This window comes from Ictidomys tridecemlineatus, chromosome 1, assembly GCF_052094955.1.
Source record: "Ictidomys tridecemlineatus isolate mIctTri1 chromosome 1, mIctTri1.hap1, whole genome shotgun sequence".
Taxonomy (NCBI): domain Eukaryota; kingdom Metazoa; phylum Chordata; class Mammalia; order Rodentia; family Sciuridae; genus Ictidomys; species Ictidomys tridecemlineatus.
Window position 1 is genome coordinate 242,814,553 of NC_135477.1, and position 27,734 is coordinate 242,842,286.

Consider the following 27,734-nt stretch of genomic DNA (forward strand, 5'->3'; position numbering starts at 1 on the left):
TTTTTTTTTTTTTAAATCTGAGGGAGGTTTGTTTTTGCTCAATCTTTTTTGGCTCAAGGGCAAGAATAAGAATTGGGTGAGTTTCAGTGCTCCCTGGCCAGTGCACACTCTGGACAGATGGTGGAAAATCCAAATTGGCCTGATTTCTAGAGGAACTAGTCCCTCATGAGATCATTGGTCAATTAGTTACAATTAAAATTCATCCAGAAATTGTACATTATGTCTTGCAGTTGACAAAGCTGTTCAACAGACACCAGGGTTTTCAATCTAGCATTCACATTATGAGTAAAGGGACTTCTTTAAAGTCCCCATCCCTCTGCCTTGTCCCTGGAGATTCTGATGACTGTCGGCCCTCTGTATCTATAGGCTTTACATCTGTGAATTCATCAACCCTGGGGTGAAATATTTGGAAAAAAACATTGTATCTGTACCGTCACTGTACTGTGACAATTTGGGGGAATATTTATTATTTACCTATATTTATATTGTATTAAGTAATATAAGTAAGATAGAGATGATTTAAAGTATATAGAAAAGTATGTACATAGGATGCTACACCATTTTACATAAGGGACTTGAGCATCCACAGGCTTTGTTATCCACACAGTTTCTGAACCCTGTCTTCTGTGGATACTGAGGGATGCCTGCAGAGTTAGGCCCAGGGGGACATGGGGATTTAAAAAAGGTGTAGATGATTCTATGTGTAGTCAGGGCTGAGAACCACTGACTGTCATGATGTCACCTAACATCCGTAATGCCTGCTCTAGGAGGCCCACTGACAGGAGGTTCTGAATTCTACAAGGCACCCCTTTCTTCTGATACCAGGCTAGCTCAGCATACCCTGCTGTCCAAAGTATCTCTAAAGCCACATGTAATGGGAATCCACCTGTGGCCCTTCAAGAGTAATGAGTGTTCCTGGGACACTGTTCCTAGACACTGTCCTGGGCACCATTGCCACCTTAGGCTTACTGGGTCAAAATATTTGGAAGGTGGGGCTTAGCAAGGAAATTTTTAATGAGCACTTAAATGATGTAATTGAAGCTGAAATTTGAGAGCCCCAGCTTCAGCTGAAAGGAGATGGAAAGAAAGGGGCTGTGGAGGTGGGAATGGCAACCTCTCCACAGGAAAAGCTGCATTTAGAACTTCAATGGAGGCAGTATCCCCACTGTTTCCTTCTTCCCATTTATAGGGTTACACATTCCCATCTATTGTCATAGAACATGCTTATGTGCATCCTGTGGGAAGGCTGCACATCTCAACTCAATAACTTTAAACTTGGCCATGGGAAAAACTTTAGACAATGGGATGTGAATAGTTATGATCGTTTTTGCTGAATCCAAATAGAAGCCTTAAATATAATTGCATAGTTTGGCTCAGGTATTCTTGTTTTGAGTCTCCAAATGCCCTTAGGATACTGCAGATAGTGGTTATACTCTCAGTCAGGATTCCAAAATGAGAAGACAGAGAAAGCCAGATAAGCTGAGCAGAGTTCAGCCAATCCTAGCAGTGCCACAGCCAACCTGATGCTGACCCAATGTCGTTAGGTAAAGGGAATAAATAGTGAATATTGTTGTAAGCCACTGAGATCTCACTGTTTGTTACTATGGCAAAGCTGACAAATAAGGGACAAGAGTGGTAGGAGGAGGACATATGTTTTGCAAGATTGCTCAAACAAGGTTGTGTGTGTGCGTGTGTGTGTGTGTGTGTGCATGTGTGTGCACACGTGCTGTTCAGTTAAACACAAACCTACTTTGCTATAAAAATGAATCTCTATTGTATTAGTAACCTTGTCTACTGAGTACATTTTAATTTCTGAAAACTTGGGCTTGGGATGTGAGGAGGAAATTTAGAATTAATAAGATAAATTACTGGTTACTGGCTGTCTGCTTAGTTGACTTAGGAGGAAATGAATGTCAGTAGTTACAGAATACTGAAATTTTGGATCTGAAAGGAGCCAAAAGGCTTGAAAGATATTAGGATCTGACCTCACACTTTAATATATGAGGAAACTGAGGCCAAGACCCTTTCGCTCCATATGCCATTCAGTAGCTATGTGACCTTGGACAATCTGTGCATCTTGTCTGGGCCCTGGTGTCCTCATCTGTAATATTGTCCTAATGAGAGAATCTTTGGAGTATTAAGGATGGGATGCATGCACTGTTGAGAAAGCCAACAAGTTCAATGAGGAATCCTCAAGAATGTGTTAAAAGACTTTGATCCCCTCTAATTCCTACTTCAGTTAGAACCCTGGGAATATATTCATGGGAGTAGCAAAGGTTTCTAGTGTCCGTCAGAATTTGGTTCTCCTCTCCTGTATGTCCACACGGTTCAAGCCCACTCCCTTGCCACTCCTGTAGTTAGACGGCATCAAGTGTTTGAGCTGTGGCCTCTGAAAGTGGGCAGGAGTAATATATTCCTATTCTACTCCTGGCCTTTAATGTTTCACATATTCATTCTTTGTCTCTTTCCCTTCACTGGTCAGAGGGAGACATAATTGAGGACTTTAAGATGGTAAAAGCTCAGTATAATCAAAAAAATGGGAGGCCCTTGAGTTCCACTCTGACCCCCACTGGATTTTGTCATGGGTGAGAAAGAAACCTTTGGCTGTCAAGCTCTGGGTATTATAAATGGATAGTCTCTCTTAGCCTGGCTAATTCACAGACAATCCAGAGACAATCTGCACAGCCTAGTTTAGATGGTAACTATTGTATTTAATCAAGTATAAGAGCTCTGGGTAAATGAAAACCCTTGGTGACTGGCCTATTGCCACTATCCCCTCTTGAACTCCATCATCAAAGTCGCAGAGTAATCTCAGACTCACCATGTACATATCCAGCACCCCCACTCTCTCCTTTATACCTGTTTAAAGTAGGTCAGCAACACTTGCTGAGTGAGCGATTGTTTTTATAAGGTCAAGTAGAGTGTACTATTTCTCATCCACAGATCCACTGAAAGCACTTTCATTCCTCTGATTCCTGCTTTTCCCCATCACTTCAATTAGAATCCACAAACTGTGCAAGTCTTTCTTCTCATTAATCCCTATGGTCTCTAAATTACTGATGGATATGTTCTGAGACTTTTCTTGATTCTTTGAATAATCTTTTCAAGCACATTAATTTGAATGTAAGGACAGGTGGAGGACAAAGGCCACCGAAATGTGGTTGTACTGTAGGTGGCTGTAACTGAAGCTGATTCAGATTTCAACACCAGAAATGAAGGAAATGAGAGGGTTGTTAAGAACAGGCAAAACCTCAATTGGGCAAGCTCCAAATGGCAAGGAAATAATAATCCTTAGCCCATTCTTTCTTTTATTTTTGTGCATTTTTTCAACAAAAACACATTTTGGGGGGCTTAACACGTGTTTAAATACAAAAATATACCATTTGGGAAACAAAACCTTTATTTTAATTGATTGGATACAAATTTCTAAAATTATTCACTTCCCTGCCTTTTTAATTGAAACTTTCCATGGAGTATATTGATTATGGTGTGATGTGGTGGATATAGGCTACCCTACAGAGAATGAATACAGACCAAGGTCTTGTAGACCAAGGACCCTTTGCTAAATCAAATGTCTAGGACTTGAGTATTTTCAGCCTATGAATCTTCTTTTGCTATCCCCCCACCCCCACCCCTTCTCTCTCTGTTTACATTCTTTTGCTTTTTTCCCCTTACATTCAATTTGACAGCTAATAGTTTTTACTTTTGTTAGTAAACTCTTTTCTAGGAGTCTCAACACCCCCTTACACTCTACCTCTTATGGCCTATGAATTCAGAAAGCTGATAAACAAATTTTAGAAAATTTAAGCAATTTAACATGAGAATAATGAAGCTTTTAGTGAGGGCTAAAGGAATTTCCTATTAGTCCTGTAGGGAAATGGATTTTTGTTCGGTTTTGCCCAAAAGCTTATTTGGCTTGCTTCCTGGATTTCATATATATTCCAGAGTTAAGGTTGCTGGATAAATGAGATTTAAATAGTGGTGCATTCCTGTATCACAAAGTTAGACAACTATACTTAGAAAAATATGACACAGTATGCTCAATATCTTAAAAGGCAAGTACTATTGTTAATTATAAAAGGATCTCTTAGTGTACTTCTTAATAAGTCCACCATGACACTAGTGCATGAGTAGGCCTAACTCCCAACTGGCTGCTAGGCTTCCTGGGTCAATGGAAGCAGAGTGGGCCAATTCAGATGTCTGCACATGTGGCCACCATGACATTGGCCAGGCACATCCCATTAAATCATTGTTGATTCACTGCTTTACAATAACACTACCACTTGTTTGGATAGCATATGATTGATGGTGTTTCTTTCAAACACCCTTCTGAGAAACAATGAAATGGAGGGAAAAAGATTGGGAAGTCACTATTCAAAAGATTAGTCAACTTCCTTATCTGGGTAAACACTTTCTTGGTAGTTTATCTATAATAATTTTTCATCCTTGGCCTGGCAGACATCCTATTGTTCCATTCCCATGCTTCTAGACCCAGCTTTAGAGATGGAAATTAATTTTAATATTATGAGAGCAATATAATCTAATGTCATGAGAACAGAAAGTTTGGTGCTTTGCTGATACTCTTGGTTTTGTCAATTGTCAATTTATTTGCAAATCAAAATGTAATGATTTGGGATGCTTTCCATAGGTGTATCTGAGCAGAGAGGTTGACCCACACCTCGGTTTCTGGAATGTACTTTGGATTATATAATCCTCACTTTTACTTTAAACCTCTGTAGGTGCATATGCTCAGACACTTGGAGCCCCAGTAGGCTCATTGGTTCATTATGGAAAGAGCAGCAGAGCACGTTCACTTTCATAGCCCACGTGGTTTAGATGGAGGATTTCGGGCTTGAGTGTTCTGAGCACACAAAGCACTTAAGTGTTTGCAGAATGCAGGGTGAATAACCAGGCATGACAGCCTCCAACAGGTGGTCTTTGTTCTTACCTTCCACCCTGATGGAGGCCATACTCAGCCCTTTGTCACTTTATGGATTTTCAAGAGCAAGGATTTTGTGTTCTATAGCATATTACATGAGAGACACTTGACAAAATTCCTTTTTAGGCACCTCTGTCTTCCTCTTCAAGTTTCCTCCCTTGACAGTTGTTCTATCTTGCCTCTGTGTCTTCCCTCACAGTTCTTTAAAATCCCCTCTGTAGTTCTAAGCAATTTAGTAATCAGCCTCAGCTTGCATAGCTCATTCACTAAAATGCCAGGCTGATTGTGGGAAAATGTTAACCAGTGTACCCCACGGGGGTCCTAGCATTTCTGTCATGTGGCTCATTTTAAGTTGTGTCTGTCACGCCCCCCCTTCCCTATCCCCTCCAAATGGCTCTCTTTCTGTGCAGGAATATAGCTGCTAGAAAACTGATTTCTCTGTATTGTTTCAGAAGCAATAAAGATTGGCATGTAGTTACCTGGTAAAATGCCCAGCTAGCTCCTCATCCTGTTTTAGTCTCCTCTCCCTCAGGCAGGGGCTTCTTTGGTTTCCCAAGGCTGGAGGGTTCCCAGCCCATAGAACACCCTGAACATGACCTTATCATAGTAGCACTGATAATGAATCTGACTTATCTTTCCCTGCCTCAACCCCTGAATACCTCCACTCCTAGCTGTGTGTGTTTCAAATTCCTTATACTAAATATAAAACTCCATATAGAGTAGGTACTCAATAAATGGTTCTGAATAAATGAAATGTTATTTTCAACTACATTTAGAGGGGGAAATTGGTAAAGATTTTGTTCTCTTAAAGATCTATAATAATTGGAATATTTGGTGGAGAGAGGTAATGTTTTCTTTATCTTGAGTAGTTTAAAAATTATTAATAATAAAAAAGTGTTTTAACCAAATCTTAAATTTTAAAAGTATTTTCATAAAAGATATTTTATTTTATTCTTTTCCCAACATGGACAATTTCAGAATGATATTGAGTTTATAGACAAACTGTGACTGTGAGATAGAAGGGTGGGCCCAGCATCTTGTCCTTTTGAATGTAAGTTGATGTATCCTTTTTCACAGTATATATTAAGAATTTAACATTGTTGGTTATACTTTGAATTAGAAAATTACATTTCCAGATATTTATCCAAATAAACAGAGATGTAAAAAACACCAATTCAGAATGAAGAGATTCCCCATGACATTGTTTATAAACAGAATATTGGGAAAACATCTAAACAAAATTACAAAGGATTGTTTGACTAGATCAGGACATAAGCATACAACAATATATTGTTTTACCCTTAAATTAATGTAATAAAGTTTTCAATAATAGAAACATGTAGAAAACAAAAAGAACTGGGTGCAGGAAGTAGATGTGTTCTAACATAGGCCTCTGCACATGTGCACAGGAGAGACACTGGAGACACATACACACCAATATATTGGCAGTGGGAATCTCTGGGAGGATGATTCTAAAATAAAAAATGATGACTTTTATAATAAAATCAAATAAACCGTTACTAAATTACCTAAATAAAACTAAAAGTTACTACTTTTATAATTGAGGAGAAAAATCCCAATTAAAATGTTAATGCCACAAAAATAATTCCCTAATGAAAAGCTGGCATTTAGTGGTACAAATACATGGAAATGGTTCCCACTGGGGTAGAAAATAAAAATCACTCCTATGTTTGTGGCAAAATGACCATTAGTGGGTGACAGCATACACGGGTCTTCTGGGCTACAGTGAGCATTTCAACAGTTTTTGACATCCCACAGTCTGCTCAGTTACTTTTAAGAATTGCTTCCACTTCTCTGAATTTCCTCACTACATCTGTCTGAGGGTTATTTAAAATACCCTGAGGTGACCAGCTTTTATTTGCCATTCAGTTTTTTGACAAGTGGGTGAAAGGCAATTTTACAGGGAATCTCTTTTTCTCGGGCCTCAGAGAAGGAAGGGTTGGGCCATCTTATGAGAGGAGTTTAATAAGTTCAGTAGGGTGACTCTGGCCTCTCAGCTTCCGTTGGGCCTTGTTACGCAAAGACAATTATACATTGGTAGAAAGGGGCAGGGTGAATTAAAAGCCAAGAAGGTAAAAGTCTGAGCACTTCTTCCACCACTTCCAGTCTCAAAGTCCTTCCCTCTCCTCTCACTTTGCTTCATCTTGTACAAGAACATTCTGTCTCTACCTGATTTACGACTCATGTACAAGATGTTCTTTCAAACTTGTTTCGTCATTTAAAACATCTGGGCTACTTATGCAGCAAGATAATTGCTTGTCTCTCTTACTGGTTTATATTCACTTTCTTCTTCTTCTTCTTCTTTTAAAAATGTTTTAGTTGTAGATTAACACAATACCTTTATTTTACTTATTTGTTTTTATGTAGTGCTGAGGATTGAACCCAGGGCCTCATACGTGAGAGGTAAGTGCTCTGCTATTAAGCCACAATCCCAGCCCCTTCTTCTTCTTTTTTTTTTTTCCTTCATTTTACTCAGTCTCCAGAATTCCTCTCTTGATAGAAAAGCACACCTGTCCAGAGAGGCAATGGCCAGAGACCTGAGTTAGGCTGGGTCTGGAAGCGGCTCAGGAGCTCCTCCCAGTACAATATCAATGAGTGAGAATGGTGAGGAGGGGAGAAGACAAAAATTCAGGCATTTTTGTTGCATTTTCAAAAAAATCATAGGGTTGACTTGTTTAGTTGTTGTAATGTTCGTTAGTCCATTCATCTATCCATCCATCCATCCATGCATCCATCCATCCATCCATCCATCCATCCATCCAGACTTTGATGCAACAGGCAAGGTAGGCCCTGAGAATACAATATTGTGCTAAAATAACCCTCCTCATGCTTTCAGTCTGGAGAAGAGAGAAACTAGTAAAACATTTAAATGTAAATGAAACTAAGTGCTAAGAATGAGCTCTTCTGTTTCCAAGAGAGCTAATAGTGGGCAGATTTGAACTGGTCAGAGTTGAGGGGGACTTCCCTGAGGAGGCTGCTTAGGAGACAAGGCCTCTCTTCCTTCTCTGTCACCACCTTGTGTTTAACTGGGTCTGGCAGACGCTGCTGGTTGCTTCTCCAACAACCACTCCTGCTGTTTTTGCACAGAGCTGTTTTGCCAGGAATCAGGTATCCAGCCTCAGGGCATGAGCATGTATCATTCCGAGCTGATCATGGTCATCTCATTTGCCTAAAGTCTATGATTGGTTTAAGAGTGGTCATCCCATCTAGTTCTAGCCACTAAGACATAGCAGAAGCTTTCTGGGGGTTGCTGGGGAAATCTTTCCTCCCTGGAAAAAAAGAGGGGTTGGGAGGAAGGAAGCCTCCCCAGATGGAAAGGGTGGCTCTTTGTAAATGTCATGAGCTGCTAAGTCAAACCTGCAAATGGTTTTCTCGGGACGCGGTGAGCGTTATACACCCAGTGTTCAATCCACTTTTAGCCAGGCGTGCTATTGCTTGTTGATCAAAGCATCCTAACGGGGTCTTGGGCCACAGGAGGATGCAGGAGGGAAGTTGGAATCTCTACTCATTCAGCCTTGGGAGGAAGTAGAGGTCCCACCACAAAGTAGTCCAGCATGGCCCATTTGCCTCGGGAAGATTTCACCAGTTTGGCACGGAAAGCTCAGTGGTCTAATTGTCAAATCTAGTGGTAGATTAGAGGTAGAGAAAAATTTGGATCTTAATGGAGAAGTATTGGAATGTTGCTATAAAGGAAAGGAAAGGCATGTGTTGCTAGGGTTATTATTTTATTGGGCATATTAAAAGTGATAATTTGGTTTTTATCATCTGTCCTCAATATTGCTTTGTCTATTTATTTATCCTATGAATTTTTAAGATTTTTCTTGACAGGAGCTGATTTAGTATTAGAGCTCATTAGAAGGAAAGTTCAATAATTACTCTGCATATCTATTTATTTATATGCATGCTGTCAAAAGAAAATATAGAATTGGGATCTATTATATAGCCAAGTATGTAAGTGGCTCATGTACATTATGAGCAAGAAGTTCTCTCAAATTTGAAAATAAGTCATATATATTTAGCCACAGACTACTGAAAATCTTATAAATGGACAGGCGTTCTAGAAAATAAAACCCACTGGACTGTTCAAGGGTCTCTCACTGCAGACTGTTTTGGAGCAAGGAAAGCATTACCTTCCTTGAGCCTTTTGCATGGTAAAACAGATTCAGTAAACCCGGTGCTACTGAATGAAACAGAGCCATGAACACTCTTTTCCCCTTGCCATTATCAGAACATCAACATTGTTTCTGCTGGGAGAAGTCATACCATCTTTCTAGCCAGGAGGCCTTCTGCCCTCTCCATGAGCTCACATAAGTCATTTTGTGAAGAAGAGCTCCCTGGCCATTGGATTGGGGATGGGCATGAACCGAGTTTACAGCATAATCCATGATCATACACCCTAGGCTGACATACTTGGGGACTTCAACAGGTTCTAAATAACCCGTATATCACTTGAGAAAGGTGATGTGAGCTCCAAACAGAAGAGGTGGAAGGTTTCTAAGGCTAGTTCTGCTATTTCCAGCCATGTTGACTTCGACACCTCTCTTCTTTCTGAGCATGAATTTCTTCTTATATAAAGTGGAGAGGGTCACATCTGCTCTACTTCCCTCAGTCAATTATTTTGAGAATAAGATAAAAGATTATTGTGAAAGTGCTCCACCTGTCTGCAAAGTGCTATGCAAATAGGAGCCACTGACATTGGTAAAGGATGACGGTTGCTCCTTCACTGTCTTCAGAAAGGGTGAAATTGCATTAAAAACCATTCATGTTCCTCCGACTCTGTTGACATCTAGTCTCAGGTAGAGAAGATGATCTTTTACTCCCAGGTGCTTTTGATTTAGAGGCTCCCAGCTCTTGGATACTGCCAAGGTGCCTGGTGATTTTCCTTTGGCTGGGAGCCACAGGTACCTGTGTGTGAGCAAAGCCTCAGGGACTAGGAGATCTCTTGTTTCACAAGAAGCTTACAGAAGCCCAGGGTCAGACAATGGAAAAAATGGGCCTCAGAGTCAAACCCATTCACTTCCTTATTTTCAAGAGCTTTGTGGCAAGGCTCATGCATGTTTGCTCAGGGATGGGCACTTGGCAAAGCACACAATTTTTTTTTTTGTCTGCTCCCCTGTCATCTTGTCTTTGGAACTCCGTTCCATCTCCTGTTCTTCTCCATCCTCCTCAGTGGAGCTTGTGATGGTGGGCTGTCTCTCCTTTCCAGAACTTCCCCCTGGCAGAATCAGTTCAATCTAGAGGACTGCTGTGCAATAGGTCTTTAGGGGATCATGGAATTGTTCTGGATCTTCCCTGCTCATATGGTAGCCATTAGCCACATGTAGCTGTTGAATGTTTGAAATGTACCCAGCTTGACCAAAGAATTAAATTCTTAATGTTATTAAAATTATTTATATTTACATTTTCCAGATGTGGCTAGTAGCTTGTGGATCAGACAGGATAGGTGACAGCTCAAATTTCAATTGTTTCAGTCTTTCTGTAGCAACTAGAACTCATCTGACCTTAGTTCTAATCCCAGACCCTCTTTTTAGAGAAACACCAGCAAGTCTCATAAACAAATTGCTATTGAAAAACTAGGGTCTTCTCCCTCTTAGGTAAGTGAGCAGGTTTTGAGCAATGCTGTACTTTACTTATAAGCAGCAGCTTAAATAATAGGAATTTGAGGGACTTTGGCAGATAAGTGGAGGTTGAAAAGATCAGGTGGACAGAGTTTTAGATACACTTCAAAACACACTGGATGGATGGGCACATCCTAGTGCCCTGGATTGCTTCTAAATTCTTCCAGTCTCTTATAATCTTTGGAGAATTAAGGAGCGAAGTGTGATGGGTACCTGGAACAGGGCTGGAGGTAGGAGATTGAAATGTGCAGTGCCGAAAGGATGCCAGAACTGTTGCAAGAGAATCTGGGGTGCCAGGAAGAATCTGGGGTGCCAGGCAGATTGCTCCACACTGGGGATGAAGTGCCAAGGAGTGATTGGTAGGTTGTGATCCTCACCACTGGGACACAATTGTAAAGTTAGCAGTTAAGTCCTAGACCAGAAACCAGATTAAAGGCCACACCACGGACTATGGTATTTTTGGCTGAGTGTTGGGCAGAAATTACGATTCTACTGAGTTCTAAACCCTCCTTGCATTCTTCTTATGAATGTTGCTTTTTGGATGTCTTTTTTTTTTTTCATCCTGAAACTGAGCTGTGTTTCTGTTTCTCTTGGCTGATCTTATAATTGCTTTCAAGTTCCTGCCTGTGCTTTCACAGATACCCACTGGCATTGGAAGCTCCTTTGCAAACCAAATACCAGGTTAGTTAAAAGGTGGAGGATAATGGGGAGTAGATGTCATGAAAGGAGGTCAACCAAGGAATGAAACGACCTTGAGGGGCACTTGGAGGTGAGCAGAATGAATGCACACCAATGCTGGCAATTCGGGATTTAATCTCAGGGCCTCACTTTCCCAACTGCTAGCACAAGTAAATCTGCTACCACCCCCCTTACCTGCTCCACACTACTTTGGGAGTGGAAATAGGATTTTTAGTTAAGGTGCTGTCCATAATGTGTGCCTATTTGTTTAAAAACCTAGAAAACTGCATATAGTAAACTGAAAACTCCATTTCAAATATTTTGTGCAAATATGTGGCCAATAAACAAATACATATGGAAATTTTAAAATTGCAGCTGAATACCTCAGTGTTTTGCCAGCAGTTCAAACTGTACAGTGGTTACCAGACCCCTTGGATTTCCTAAAGGAAAGGACTCCCACAATGTTCAATATGACATGGTTCTCCCTCACTTGCCTGTCCTTCCAGTAAGTAGCATGGGGCATTTGGCAGTAAGGGACAGAGCCCAGAAAGGAGAAAGAAACTTGCAGAAGTCTGACTGATTGATTCATCAATTTGATATTCCCAGGCAGGGTTATTATTCCACAGGGTCCTATTGTATCTAAAGCATTTCTTGATGACCCATAGCATCCTTCCTCTATGTATTTGCTAATGTTACCCTAAACACTATAAAATTTCAGTCCATTGGCACAAAAGGCAGAAAGAAGCTCATGCTGGGCTGAGGTAACTTACAGTGGCAGTTCTTGAAAAGGGGGATTTTGCCCCAACCAGGGATGTTTGGCAATGTCTGGAAACATTACTCTCATTTCTGAGGGAAATTTTGTCCTTCCCAGAACCTGAGATTGTGTCTGAAGATATTGCTCTTTGTGAAAGCTGCGGTTAGGATTGGGTCCTGCTGGTATTTGGTGGGAAGAGACGGGAATACTGCCAAGTATCCTAGAATGCACAGAACAGCCCCTGGACAAAAAACTCACTTGACCTAGACTGTCCACAGTGTTTCAGAAAGTCTGGCCCAGAGGGAAAGGTTCAGATTTGGTTGACACTGAAGGAGAAGATCTCTCAAAGGGCTATCACTTTTTCATGTTTGGAAGACTAGTAAACACCATGTAGTAGCTCTAAGAAATTCCAGGAAGTTTTTGCCTAGAAGTTTCTTCAACCAATAATATAGTTGGATTTCTATCTTCAGGAGTTCTTCAAGACATTTGAAAGAGCACATGCAGCCTCAGGGTTACACATGTCCAACCTGTAGATTCCCTTTGACTGTAGAATACAAAGGCAAGCCATGGGGCTTGTTTTCTCCATCAGAAGAAATGGAGTCATATTACTTCACCATCTATTTACTAGCTGGTCTTGGCATCCTAGAGTTTCCTTGGCAGTGATAGGTGGGGACAATTAGGAACCTGTTATATAGGAGTTTCAACATACCAATTGGGTGTAGGGAGACACAGCCATTTTCGAAAACCTCTAAAGCACAGAAAACTATAAGAATTCCCTAACTGCACCAGTAAGAGATATCAACTATTAATAAACTCTGTTTTTCTTTGAGAAAAATTAAAAAGAGGATGAACATCAGGTTTTCTAAGCCAGGCAGGGTGGGAGGTTGAATAGGCCTTTGAGGATAACAGAATGATCTGTTGGAGAACATTGATGGGTTTGAATTGATCTGTCTGAACGATCCCTTGAGTCTCTGCCCTTGGCTGGATGAAAGGGACAACAGGGCGGTGTGACAGAGGACACAGGATCAAGACCTCTTACCTTCAGTGTTCATGTGCAGAGCATCTTTAGTGCTCACCTCCACAAATAGGGAAAGGCATCTTCAGCTGAAAGAGGAAATGACTCATTTTAGCTCCAGCATGACAAAAGTAGGAGATGTTGTTTCTGGCTTCCTGTGCAGCACTGTGCTTAACGCTGTCAGTTCAGTGAAAGGCACATGATGGCTCTTATTTTGTGGAAGTAGCTTTTTGTCAACTTTATTATGAAGTTATTTAAATCTTACAAAAGATGCAAAAATGGCAAAATAAAATAAAATAAAAAGTGCCCTTTATCCAGATACCCTAATTGTTACTATTTTGCAACTTTTGATTTATCATCCTTTCTCTTCTGTGTACAAAAATCATGGTTTTTTTTTCCCCTAAATCCTCTGAGAATAAGTCACAGACATGATGTTTCTTTTGTCCCTAAATATTTCAGTTTGTTTTCCTAAGAATAAGATAGTCTTTTACATAAACAAAGCACAATGATTAGAATAAAAAAAATTAACAGTGATCCAATATTATTGTCCAATCTATACCTCTTACTCAGATTTTGCCAGTCAACCCAATTGAGATTAGATTTTCTGAAATTTGATCTTGGAGATCTTGAGTGGAATTTGTTGATAAATCCTGACACAGCCACAGCTAAATTGGGACTGTGGCCAGTATAACCTGAAGCTCTAGTTTGGCTTATAATATGCATTGTTAGGAGAAGGCTTTTTGAATTTTTAGTAACTTTTGGTGAGAAAAGCACTGGGCTGTGGGGTTCCGGCTTATATAGGTACTCACCAGGAACTGCGGTTCCTGTCCTATTTCTGCTAGCAATTCTGACTCTAGTTTTTGTGTATGAATGAATGCTTAAACTCTGGGGACTGGCTGGCTTGGCCTATGGGGCATGACAGGAGGACTGCTAGCGATGTAGATCTGAGTTAGGAAAAAATAATTTCAGAACTTGAATACAAAATAGGCCCATATATGTCTGCAGCTCCTTTTTAAAATTAGCTTTCATATGTGGTCAGCAATGCCTAATTTAGTGCCCATTTTTGTCTTGCACATTCCATGAAAAAGCAAACAATCTAACTAGAGTAGCAAACCAAACAAGGCTTTCAAATCATTTCTAAGTCCTTAAAATCCAGGATCTTAAGCATCACCCCTGGAGGACGTCAGTGCTGAATATTCTCCACAGCAACTCTATTGGCAAAGGAGGAAGAGACTGGCAGGAAGCTGTGGATGGCTACAACTGGCTTCAAACCCTTGAGCATCTCTCTCACACACTCACCACTTTCTCAACATTGCTGCTGCCATCGGCATCATGAATCAGGATCCCAGATACATATTTTGAACCAAAACCCAGGATGTGACAAGAGTCATTTGGGCATAGGACATCCAGTCCCAAGGCATTTGGTAATGAGGTGTTTGTGAATCCAGAGCCTGTGACACAGATGTCTGGAGCAGGCTTCTCAGAAACTATCCATTTTTCTTCATAGGGCACAGTGACACTGAAATTTTCATTTTTTAAAACTCTGAATATTCTAGTGTGCGTTTTAGATTCTGGGAATTATTACAGCTTTCTTTTTGATAGTGTCTTGGCTCTGTTCAGAACAACTCCTATTCCTTTGTGTTACTTCCTAAATAAAATCCATGCTTTTTAAAAAAAAAATTAAAATTTTTGATGGAAACCCTGAGGTTAGCAGAGGTTAGGGAAGGACAAAGAGATTGGGAGTATATAGGGGTTGGAAAATCTGGAACACTGAACAGCAGTAATGAGGGCTTTGGGGCAGGAAGCCAAAGAGATCATGGTTTCTGCAGTTTGAGTGCTAGACCTTGCGTTCACATCATTTACTCATCTATTATTCATTCATTTGTATGAAATGCCTGGCACACTATTTTAGCTCTGGTTGTTCTCTGCCCAGGCTTCCACACGTGCCCCATACCTGCTGTGTGTCCTGTAGGTCTGCTCCTATGACTCCCTTCCCTTCAGCTTCAGATGGGGCTTTACTCAGTAGTCTGAGGGTGGGAGACAAGCATGTCACATATCTTTCACTCCCTGCCTGCCTTCCTTATGGCATGAGTCTACCAGTGGTTGGGTCTCTCCTACCACATCTCTAGTTGGGCAGCTCCGCTTCCATGGGTCCAACTATATCCCTGGGCCCCAGTCAACCTTTACTATGTTCTGAAGAGATGCTAGATACTGTGCTAAGGTCCTTATGTTCTATGGTTCTAAGAACCTTATATGTATTATTCTCTAACTCTTTCCTCAAAACCTATGAGGTGGGCACTGTTATTGCCATGTTCCTAGCTAAGAAGCTGGAATTCAGAGCATTCTCATAGCTGGGAAGTGGCACCCAAACTTGAACTAATATCTCTTTGATGGGACAACTCCATCTGCTATCCATTCATTCATTCATTCAGTACCCAACAAACACTAATGGGTGCCTGTTATTTACTACGTGCTGTTTTGTGTGTTGAGGAAAGAGCTGGGAATATTAACAGACTAAGTCCACGCTCTAAAGAAACTCATATTCTGGGTGGGATAAAGTAGAGTTTTGCTATAAAATTAACAGATGAAAAGATAATAAATGGAAATCTACCACAAGACAAAGAGATTAAAAAAATAATAAGTATTTTGTGTTCACACTAGAACTGTCAGTATAACTATAATTGATGAATTTATCAAAGCTCTTTCTTGTTTACTGACATTTGCTCAAGCATCGTCTTTGGGCTTGACAAATCTTCAGATATATGCAGAAAATCAGAAAAAAACCTTTAAGTATTCTGGTGACTAATCTAGATCACATATGGCAATTTGTCCACATGCACGTGAAGAAGCCCTTAAAGAAAAAATAACAAGTGCATCCAACAAGGCATTTGGGAGACGTTCTTGGTGGGCAGGCTGAATCTGAGCAGCATCAGACTGGGGAGACCATAGGCGACAGATGGGAAGGAGGAGTGTGGAAAGCCAGTTCAGTTAACACAACAACTCAAGTAGAAAAATGAATAATTTCTAGTGAAATTCCGTTATTCCTTTTCCTGGAATACAGTTCTATCTCCCTGTCTAGAGTACCAAAGCTCAATGTCTGTAATGACTACTAAGGTTACAATGAGTGTCTGACCCTTAAAAGGCAGATGCAACTGCATGATCTTAGTCAAGGGAATGGACCTTGATTAAGAGTGGAGCTTCCAGGGTGGCTGGGAATGGAAAGAACAAAATGGAACTTCCAAACTCTTGATTGAGGTTGGTTTTGGAAAAATAGAGAGCAAGAGGGTCAAATGAATAAAGTCAACTCAGTTGTCAGGTCCAACAGGTAAATGTGGGCTGGGAGTGGGAGACAGGGCCCAAACATCAGGGGCTGAGTAAACTCAAGCCCAAAGAAGGAAACAAAGAGAACCCAGGATTTTGTTTGTGTCTTGCTGGTTACCAACTACAAGAGTTGGGTGTGGGTGACCCAGGATAGGCATGGGATAGGAGATGGCAATTAGTGGTAGTACTTATGCAATTCCAGAATTCCTATTCCTTTCATTAGTGGATTATAGATTAGTGAGTTCTGACAGCATCAGCACAATCTTATTTAAAATAATGACTAGAAAACAGAAAGAAAATAATTAGTTAACATTTATTGACTTCCAGAAACTCTTCCTAAGCACTTTAGCACATGAGTTCATCTAATCTTCTTAAGTACACTTTAAGAACTAAGCTTCTTAATAAAGAGCTAATTAAAAAATGATTAAAAACATAAGTGACATTTGGGGGAAACCTGTAAAAAGTCATCATCAAAAATGAAGCCTAGTCTTTCACTCATTCATCTGTTCACTCACATATTTATTCAGCCAACAGTTATTAAGCACCTAGTGCATGTTTGGCACTATGCTAGGGCTTTGCATACATGATTGTATTGACTTCATTGTCTAACAGGGGCAGTGTAAGGAGGAAGGGGTTGGAAAATCTGGGTTCTGTTTCTAGTTCTATCTCTAATTGGTCCTGTGTTCCTTGAAAAATTCTTTTATTTTTTATTCTCTTTTATTCTCTCTGTCTTCTAAGGTCAAACAAAGGAACTTGAGGCTATCTATCTATCTATCTATCTATCTATCTATCTATCTATCTATCTATGTGTTTAGTTTAGATTGAACCCAGAGACACTTCCCACTGAGCTACATCTCCAGCCCTTTTATTTCATTTTTTTTTAAATTTTGAGACAAGGTCTCACTAAGTTGCTTAGAGGTTTGCTTAAGTTGCTAAGGCTGGTCTGGTCTGGAACTTGTGATCCTCTTGCCTCAACCTCCTGAGCCACTGGGACTATGGGTGTGCACCTCCATGCCTGGTTGCTTGAGGTCTTTTAAAACTGAATGTTAATTCAGTAGCTTTATATAGTACATTGCATTTTATGGCAAATGTTCACTTGCAATTATGCCCACCCCATCAGGTAAATGATCATATTTATGAAGCATTAGAGGTAGAAACTTGTCAAGGCTTGAACCAAATTCCATTTCTTTTCACTGAATTCTATTGCTTCCTCTAGAAGAACTATCTGGATGCAAACGACAACAGATGACATGGAAGGCAAGGAGAGGCAGAGTGTGAAGGACAGGGTTTGCCTTTCAGAAGCTTTGAGTGCTGTCCTTACCACAATGAAAATATATCCAAAGGCGCCAGAAGAGAGCTCACCTGTTTGTTTTGTGTTGCTGTAATATAATATCATAACCTGCATAATTATTTAAAAATTAATATATTTCTTACTGTCTTGGAGGCTTGAAAGTCCAAGGTAAAGTAGCCCACACCTGTCATTTCGTTGTGAAAGGTAAAAGTGCAAGAGAGGATGAGAAAAGTCAAGAGAGGGCATGAGCTGTGATAGAGAGAAAGAGAGAAAGGGGGTTTTATAACAAACTCAACCACTCTGGTGATCATGGCATTACTAGGTTCAGGAGGGAAGATCCCTCAAGACCTCTTATTAGGTCCATCTCCACTCCCAACAGTGTTGCTTTGGGAATAAATATCTCCAGTACATGCACTTTCAAAGGGACTCATTCAAACCATAGTATACTTTAAATGGTGGAAATTACATAGAGGTAGATTTGGGTTCAATTAAATGGTAATGGAATATCACATTGGACATTCCAATTTCTCATTAGCTGGCAGAGCTAGAACAAAAGGGGCCATGTTATAAGGCAGAATCACTTCTTAATTACTCTGGCTAAGGAGGAATGACCACTCTGATAGAAAATATGTTCCTTGCCATGGTGGATACCTAAGCAGGGGTCATATAAAGTCCTATAGGGGTTATCAACTTGATTTGGGTCTCAAAACAAGTATGGGGATTTCAATTCTGAAAGGCTATGATTCTAGGAGGCTGGAGGTTTGCAATTTGATCTGTAGTTTATAACTTCTGCTCCAGAATTTAGATATTCCTGCAGTAATTTGCTGGGGAAAATTCAAGGCCCTTTTGTAGCTACTGACATCCAGGTTAAATTTCTCAATCCATTTCTTTGTATGGATGCTTTACAGAGTACCTATCCTGACCTCCTGCTTTGAGCTTTTCTGAAATCCCATTCCTGACAAACATCCTGGATGGGAACTTTTCGGGAAGTCAGTTGAAGTCAAAGTTGGACGATCGCAATGAAACTCAAGTGCTACGAGCCAATGGATCAGCAGCATTGCATTTGCATTTATTCAATCTCCTCATCTCCCCAAATGTTTTCCATCTGCTAGCTTTATCAGAAGCATATTGGCCAACTGGTATTCTCTGAGGGTCACAACTTTACTAGAGAAGGTGTAGGAAAATGTATTCTAACAGCGAAACACTGAAAGGTTAGAAGTTTTACTATTGTTATACCTTGCCCAAGGTCACGATATTGGTTTTTCGCAGAGTCCTATCTGAATAGGGTGACTTCAAATCCTTTTGGGAATGAGTTCAAAGTAAATGAGGAGTACTTCTGATAATTTGAAAGAGCTAAAGTCCAGATTCTTTGATTATCCATCAGGAAATGTTAAGAGTTTGGAGCTGGATTCTACAAGCACCAGAGCCCCAAATCAGGATCACTTATAAAGCAGGGTGGTCGTTCCAGTTCAGTGAATGTGGAATGAATGCAGTTCTGCAGAAATTGGACAATGGTAATCTTGACCAGGATGAGCATGGCTTGGGGATGAGATGAGGTGGCTACCAGCAGTGGATCTGAACAAAAGGCTTTCTGCTTACTATAGCTCAGAGTGAAACTTGATCTTCCCAGAGACTCTGAGGGGTACTTACAAGCTAGAGTTATACTATAATAGATTTAATTTATTTATTTACTTTTCTTTAGTGTTGAGTATTAAACTCAGGACCTTGTGCATTTTAGACAAGCACTCTACCACTGAGCTACATCCTCCTCCCCCTACACTGCTAATTTAAAGTAGATGGGAACTGACAAAAAAACCAACCAACCAACCAACCAACCAACCTCCAAATGGTGAAAAGACATTGTCTAGAAAGATCAAGGAATTGGTTTAAAAATATAATCTCCAGAGGCTCAGGGTGTAGTTCAGTGGTAGAGCACATGCTTAGCATGTGTAAGGCCTTGGGTTCAATCCCCAGGATCAGAAAAAAAAAATCTGATTTTGAAAAAAATAATCCCCAGTTGATTGCAATAATAAGAACATTATTAACATGTTAACTTTGTCCTGATCTCTAAGTCCCCATGAGGGGATTTATTACAAGTTTTTTAAGCACTGGAAGCCACTAATACTGTAAGTGGGGGAAAGAACACTCTCTTTTAATTAAAATAGAAGATTGTTATGTTCGTGGTGAGCTGAATTGAGAACATCTTTTTACCTAGAAGTATAAGAGAATAAATATTTCCTGGTCTTAACATCCAAGATTCAGAATTAATTAGAATTGGTAGCCCAAAGAGTTCATACCTTACACTGTCTAATCAGGGAGATTGTGTTAGAGGGGAATGTTAGTAAGAAGATCTGTTTTCATTTCCCTGTTAGTTAGGCCCCATTGGGGACCATCTAAATGCTATTTGTCTCAGGCCATTGCTTCATTTCCTCCCTCTTGGGGCAACAGAGCTAATGACCTTCAAGGAGTAGCAAATTAGTAGCATGTGGTCAATGCTGACTTCTGTGTTTCAGCCTGGTTGTTTCACTATTTGATGTTGCTTTTGTAAGTGGTAGTTGAACTTGGCAGTATGATCAATTGTGCTACTGTTTACTCTTTTGTTTTCAAGGCTTATTTAAAAGTACTGTTGGTAGGTGAATGGTAGTGGTAATGGGAACATCTAAAACCATTAAGTTGAGAATTGAAATATCAACATGGACACCACAGACTATTCCTCAGCTAATGGAAATGAATTAAGGTACTGTATGTTTTTAGCTTGTGAGTGCCATATGCAGTTTCTTTTAGTTCCTGTAAACCAGGGGTCTGTCTCCATAGAACTGGGAAGATGAAGCATTGGACCAGATAGTTTGCATAACTCCAAGGAATTTTTTGAGCCCCAAATTTGTTCTCAGGTTCTCATGTCTGTTTCCATCTTATGGGTATTGGTGATATCATTTCTCAAAGTGGTCCAATTGCACCAAACAATCATTTTTTACTAAGACAAAAATTAGAAGTTTTATTCTTTCTTTGTACATGTTATTGTACCTGTTATCCTAGTATACAAAATTTTGACTGGTCTGGTTTATTACATATAGGTTGCATAGTCTAGTGGACCTCTATAGGACTTTGAATCAGACTGAAAGTGATATAATTTGTACCACTATCTGGCCACAAGATCCCGAGTAAGATATAAAGCTCCTCGAGTCTCAGTTTCCTCATCTGTAAAGTAGGAATACATATAGATACCTCACAGTACTGTTGTGAGCTTTGATGCACAGTACCTAGGAAATAGCAAGTAACCAACACATGCCATTGATATTATAGCTAATAATGATTGCATCTTTGTTATGTGTTAGCAATTAAGGGGATCCTTGAGGCACCTCTAGGGTATTAGAATCATGGATGAGAGGTTAAGTACTTATTTTCATTTGCTATTGAGAACAAAAAAGAGACAGGTTAAGTGCAGGAAGCCACCCGGGAATTATTTGAGGGTCTTCTCTCAGTATGGCAGTCAGGGACATTTTAGGTTTAACCTTGGGAACTATCTGTGGCTCTCCCATGCAATAGATTGCCAAAGGCACATGACCTTTATCTTGGTTGTACTAGGAAGATCCCTCTTAGTAGCTCAGGGAGATGGGTGTAACCCACTGGGAACCGGACAGCCCATCTATGGCCTTTTTTGATGAAGAACATTCTTTGGTAGGACTTTGATGTTCCCCCATATAAACAAAGCACGTGGGACCTCCATTTTGCCTTTTTAGTGTAGAAGCTTGATTCATGTGATTGGTTAGCCCATACCTTCCCTGTTTTATGAAAATATTTTCTGTGTCCTGTGTTTTGTTGTTGTTGTTGTTGTTCTGTTTTTCTTAGCTTTTATTTTGCAGCCAGCCCATACCACTGAGGGGAACCCTATTTCCATCGCCAGGACATGGGCGAGGGGTTAAGTACTTGTTTAAAGGCCCAGTGATATGAAGTGGCCATGCCAGAATTCCAGAGCCTTCAGTAGCTGGCCACTACTTTCTATGTACCAATGGTGGATATGAAGGGTTTTGCTACCTTGAATAAGAACTCTCTTTATTTCTATCCCAGGGCAAATTCTAAGACCTGTAGAACGCTCTTTTTTCCCTATACCTCCTCTTTTCCATGCCTCCCTCAATCATAAAGAGCAAGAAGCAATGAGAAGGTGAAACTGACACACAGATAGGACCATTGTAACCAGTAGACCCCTGACAGATCAGCTATGGAACCTGGCCTCAAAATAAGTTGGGAACTTGTCAACTGAGCATACAGAGACAGGTGCTATGTCCCTATGCATGACATCAAAAAGAACTTCAGATATCCTAAAATTATTTTATTAGAAGGGAAGTGTAAAAAGCCTTCAATACAGACCACTCTAGTAAGATTTAAAAACACAAAATATAAATATTATGACCTTATTATGCTAGTATTATTAGGTCACCCACAAACATCCACTCTGGACAAACTGAAAGAGAAAACATTTTGCTATCAATAGTGATATCCTTAAATGTAAGATATCAAAGTCAGGAACTATTGTACTAAGTCACATGCGTAGCAAAATCTAAAGGTGTACAATTCAGATATACAGATAATAGGAATTTGGACTTTTAATTAAAATACACTGTGTTGTCCATTAACTGATAATGGAAAGACAAAATGTCATATATGTCTATGATGGAATATCATTTGGCAAAGAAAGATTGAAGAACTCATATATGCTTCAACATGGAGGAATCTTAACATTATCCTAAGTGATAGAAGTCAGACACAAAAATTATATATAGTATGATTCAATTTATGTGGAATGTTCAGAAAGGCACATTTACAGAGATAAAAAGTAGATTAACAATTCAGGGACTAGGGGTGGTAGAAAAGGGGGTATGGGGAGGGAGCAAAGAATGATCAATGACTTCTAATGTACCAACCCATTGATAATATGTTCTAAAATAAGATTATGGTGTGGTGAGGGTTGCCTAATTGCAAATAGACTGGAATTTACCAAATTGTATACTGCAAACAGTTGAGTTTATGAGATATAAATTATATCACAATAAAGATATTTTAAAAACACTGGTTTGTTATTTCTCCTACTTACTTGTAAAAATGATAAAACACATATGTATATATATATATATATATACACACACAAACACACAGATACACATTTGTGGTGTGCTCAGCAGCCCTTTCTGAATGATGGGTGATGAAAATGGAGGTATTTTATCTATCTCCTCCCAAAGCCTTGGTAATTAATCTTGTCCTTCCTATCTTACTTTTTAGATTGTTCATTGACAGGTGAGAAGTTGGAAATTGGCTCTCTATTTACTAAGCCCAACTCTCAGGCCCAGCCTTCAAGTGTGTCTCCATTTCTGATCCTTCCCTATATTGTCTTTCATTTCCTTCTACATCTTAGATGGTAAGGATCCAGCATTCCAAACCAGAGGGCAGGTATTCTTCTACTTGTGTGACTTCTTATGGCAAAGGGAACCGGAGCCATTTGTTAATGAATAGAAAGTCAAAACTGGTGATAAAACAAAAATAGTCTCATATTTTTCCTTTCTGCTATTGGTGGTAATTTAGGCAGCAAAGAAAAAAAATGTTCTCTTATTAGTATTGTTGACTTGCTCAACTTACTATACAAACAATCAAGATAGTGGTAAATTGTATCCTTTGGACGGAGAGGCCAGTTGTTATGTTCTGCATGTTTATTGCCTTAAAATTCATGTTCAAACTTAATTCCCAAGTCATGTCTTAATGGTATTTAGAGATGGGGTCTTTGAGAGGCAATTAGGATCAGATAAGGTCATAGGAATAGGGTCCTCTTGATTGCATTAGTGGCTTTATAAGAAGAGGAAGAGAGATCCAAATTATCAAGTTGGTTCTGCCATGACCTATGCTGCCTTGGGATTCTGCAGTACCCACTAGCAAGCAGACTTTCACCAGATGCTGCCCCCGGACTCTGTACTTGCAAGCCTCCAGAATTGTAAGAAATAAATGGATTGTCTTTCTAAGTTTCCCAGTCTGTGGTATTCTGTGATAGCAACAGAAAACGGACTATGACATCAATCCTGTTTCTAATTATTGAGAGTGCTCTCTGCTTCAACTCTTCTACATTCACAAATTAGCTGCCAGGAGAAGATTCACCCTGGAATTGTACAACCCTGGCAGAACTCTCACCTTATATTCCATATCTCTGGCAGAACAAGGTTAGGGAAGTTTCACACAAAGGTTAAGGGATTAACCATGCAAGTGTGCAGCTGGGACTCAGTTGATTTCAAGACAGGAGGAGGTCCTGAAATTTGAAAAGATTCTAGAAGCTTGACCAAATCCACCTCCTCTGTTATTCAAAGGCATTAAGATATCATATAATGATAATTTTGTAATTTCTCTGTCCTGTGGCTTTTTTTTGTCATTCTATTTTGATTTGTCCTTTCTTCTATCTTCTTCTTCTTTTTATAATACATCTTCTGCCAATGATAGAGTAATTTGACTCCCCCTTTTTTTTGACCTACAGAGGGCATTCACAGAGCCAAGCAGGGGTAGGAGTGGTGACCTAGGACTTAAATCTTTACCCTTAACCATCTAGAGAGATGCAGCTACAAGCCACATAGTGCCAAGAATTGCTGGCCACCAGAGGAAGCTAGGAAGAGAGAAGGAATAGGGTTTGTGGCACAAGAAAAGGAACCAGAATTCAAAAAGGTCAGTGACTTACCCTGTACAAGTCATAAGCCAGTCAAAATCTGGATGCTCGCTTCACAAAGCAGAAGGTAAAAGCACAGAATTTGCAAGATTTACTCAAGGTGCCTGTTTGCTAGGATTTCTTCTTGGCTCTGAACATCCTCAATGACCAGCCTGCACAGCTCTAATGAGCACCAACCTGTTTGCTGATTACCCATTGTTGTGCTGACTCTTTAGGCAGATTAATATTTGCCTTGGGATATACAAGGCCCTTACTGTCCCTCCCTCATTGAAAAAAAAATTGGATAACTTGCTTATGACGGGGTTGGATTTGTTTGGTTTGGCTTGATTTGGTTCACAACACACCTGCAACAGAATCAAAATGGCTAGATTCAAAGTAGCTATGGTTTCAGCAAAGCAGACAAATGAGCCAGACAGAGGGTGAAGAGTTGGGAGAGATGGGGGTGAGAGGATCGAGGGGAAGCCCCAGGGGGTGAGTCATGAATCTCTTCACTGGAAGCTCAAGTCTACTCTGTCTTCACTGTACTGGCAAAATCTGCTCACTTGGGTTATGAGCATGGAACGTGTGTTTATGAGAAACTGCTGTTGGCCGTGGAGCTTCAGCTGTCCCCTCAATCCTTCTTGTCAAAAATCACTTTCCAGGCAGAAAGGGAATTTTTAAACCTAAAATTCTGTAAGGTAAGGGCCTAGCCACTGTAGAGGAGGCAAATGGAAACCTTCACCCAAAGTCATTTGTTTGGATGGTGGTGTAAGTTGAATTGCTTCCTCCAGAGAATATTGAAGTTCTCTAGTACCTCATGATATGACCTTATTTGGTCATTGGAGTTGTAGTTAAGATGAAGTGGTACTAGAATAGGGTGAGCCCTTCATCCAATATGGCTGTTGTCCTTCTAAGAAGTAGAGAAGAGACACACAGGGAGGCCACCATGTGATAACAGAAATTGGAGTGATATGTCTGCAAGACAAGGAATGGCAAGAATTGTTAGGCCTCAGCAGAAGCTGGGAAGAGGCCTGGAAAGATTCTGCTCAGCGTTTCAGAAGGAACATGGCACTGCTGAGACTAGGATTCCAGTTAGCATCCAGAATAACTGTGAGAAAGTAAGTTTCTGTTGTTGTAAGACCCCTGGTTGTGGTACCTGGCTGCAGGAACCCTAAGAACTAATGCACAGATGATTTGTGTCTGTGTGGGGTGGGTATGGTTACAAATCCCCTTTCTGTAGCCAATGCATATGTCTTATACAAACCAATTAGAAATGAATAGTTGCAAGGTCGACCTGAACATTGTGAACATACACATGTCCTCCTTGAGGGTCACATGTATGCTTACTCCAGAGGGGAAAGTTGCTAATTTCCTGTAAGAAGTCAGTGGTAGTATTCTGAGTTCACTGCAATGATGTCTTGCTAATATTTATTTATTTGAGATAGAGAATTTTAATATTTATTTATTTATTTTTTTCCTGCAGACACAACATCTTTGTTTGTATGTGGTGCTGAGCATCGAACCCGGGCCACACGCATGCCAGTCGAGCGCGCTACCGCTTCAGCCACATCCCCAGCCCTTGCTAATTTTATTTAAGGATGACCTCTAACTACTAGAAGAAACTTTAGGAATGGTTAACAAGATAGTGGACAGACACATCCCACAGGACAAATAGTGCCAAAAGATCCCCAAACTTTGGGTACTTTCCTATCAGGAGTGTAAAGGAGGTAGTCACAGTACCTCACCTGTCAATCCTCTTTCTGGCTTTGATGTTTTTAGTAGGCATCCCCAGCAAAGTCACTTAAATCTTGCAGGGCTTCCATTTTCTTTATAAGAAATTAATTTTAGTTTACCAACATATCTCTATAACATGGAAGAAGGAAAGATAAATTCAAGCTCTACATTCCAGATTCTGGTTCTCCATCTGCCCCCTCTAGGCCTCTGAATCCTCTTTCCAGAACACAAAATCTATATTTGGAAAAGTTACCAACCCAAAGGTAACTTATGGAATCCGGATATATATTATTTTATTATTTTTTAAAAGCAACTCCCAGACACTATTTTATCCCTATTTATTTCAGTATACCTCTCTAGCAACTATGACCATATTCTTTTTTTTGAGAGAGAGAGAGAATTTTTTAATATTTATTTTTTTTAGTTTTCAGTGAACACAACATCTTTATTTTATTTTTATGTGGTGCTGAGGATCGAACCCAGAGCTCTGCGCATGCCAGGAGAGTGCGCTACCGCTTGAGCCACATCCCCAGCCCCGACCATATTCTTATATAATGATAACATTATTTTCATATCTAACAGAATTAATAATAATCCTTTGGTATCATCTAATATGGATCTGGTTATATTTTTGCCATTTAAAATAGGAAACAAGTTGGTTACTATGTAAGTTGTTGAGATTGAAGGGATCTCATATAAACAGTAACTAAACTGCTCCAGACAGAAGGAGACATGTCTTATCTTTAAATATTGTAGAGCATTAGTGTGGAGGACCTTGGAGATCACCCAGAGGTCACCTTCTCTCCTGACAGGTGGGGACACTGAAGTTCTGTCAACATGACTAAGTCAAGGTATGCCTGGAGGGCTGATAAAGTGTTATTTCTGGTGTGTCTTGGAGGGTGATACACCAGAATAGATAAACATTTGAATCAGAAGAGAGAATGAAAAAGGTCTGCCCCATTAATGTGGTGAACATCATTCAATTCATTTTGGGCTAGAATAGAACAAAACCATTGGAGAAGGCTAAAATTCTCTTTTTCTCCTTCAACTGGGGCATTCATTTGCCCTTGGACGTCAGAACTCCTGTTTCTCAGGTTTTAAGACTCTGGGTCTTAGTCTCCGATCCTTGGGTTTTTGGTCTTGGAGTAATGAGTCATATCATTTCCCTTGGTTCTCAGGCCTGTGGAGCTGCAATGTATTATACCAGTGGCTTTCCTGGGACTCCAAGCTTGCAGGTAACAGATCATGGAACTTGTTGGTCTCCGTAATCACCTGAGCCAACTCCTATAATGGATCTCATTGTGCATACAGTACATCCTGTTGGTTCTGCTTCTCTGGAGTACCTCGACTAACATAGGTGTGAAAGGTCATTTGTCCTGTGTGGAATTGTAACCCACCCATTTCTTTGAGTTCCAATCCCAAGCAGCCTGTTTAGGATGCCACAGGCTTTCTTAGTGGCCAAATCTATTATGTAATTCTGCAGTTATTATCCCTGGCTTCCTCTACTGCCAGTTAACTGCACTCTGGGATGATTTCCTCTGTGGAAATAGAAACCAAGTAGCCTGCATTTTCTTTCTATTAATTTCTTGTGCTTTCAGAGATCATCAAGTTGTACGTTAGGCTTTTCCTACCAGATTGGGAACCCTTTAATACAATCCCTTCCTCACAGGATTTTTTTCTCTCCTTC

The 27,734-nt window shown here is 40.1% G+C and overlaps 1 protein-coding gene across 6 annotated transcripts in view; it reads right to left on the reverse strand.

Moving 5' to 3' along the window:
- The window catches only part of Prlr (prolactin receptor), a 151,670-nt gene that overhangs the window by 27,970 nt on the left and 95,966 nt on the right, over positions 1-27,734 (reverse strand). For 5 of the 6 annotated variants that reach the window (XM_013358769.4, XM_005325640.5, XM_078017308.1 and 2 more), the window contains one exon: positions 13,050-13,114. The exons of the other annotated variant lie outside the window; for it this stretch is intronic. The gene's annotated coding sequence lies outside the window, so the exon portion shown is untranslated. The remainder of the gene's footprint in view (positions 1-13,049; positions 13,115-27,734) is intronic. 6 annotated transcript variants of the gene reach the window in all.